This window comes from Frankliniella occidentalis, unplaced genomic scaffold (assembly GCF_000697945.3).
Source record: "Frankliniella occidentalis isolate FOCC.00 unplaced genomic scaffold, Focc_3.1 Scaffold105, whole genome shotgun sequence".
Classification (NCBI taxonomy): Eukaryota; Metazoa; Arthropoda; class Insecta; order Thysanoptera; family Thripidae; genus Frankliniella; species Frankliniella occidentalis.
In genome coordinates, this window is record NW_026267234.1 from 228,163 (window position 1) to 228,570 (window position 408).

The window sequence follows — 408 nt, forward strand, 5'->3', positions numbered from 1 at the left end:
GGGGGGGGGGTTATTGGAGACGTTTATTAGTCTTGTCGTTGTTTTTGTTGTTGTCTGCTGCGCCGGGTGTATTGCTCTCTCCCCACTCCCCTTCTGAAGGTGTATGTGTGTGGTGTGTGTGATTTTGGTGTGTGTATGCGTCTGTGGTGTGTGTGTGTGTGTGTGTGTATGTGTGTGTGTGTTTGTGTGTGTGTGTGTTCGCTTTAGTTTCCGCCGGACCGACGGGGAGCAGCCCGAATGTCTTTCCGTTATTTCCGATCCCAACTCGTCGAGAGGCATCGCCCCCGGGTGCCACTCGTGCGGCAGGTCAAAAGTATCGGACACCGATAGTCCCGGGCTGCAGGCCGGACTTGCTACTGCTGCGGCTGCAGCAGCCTAGCGGATTATAACTGGAGGTCCGGATTGCAT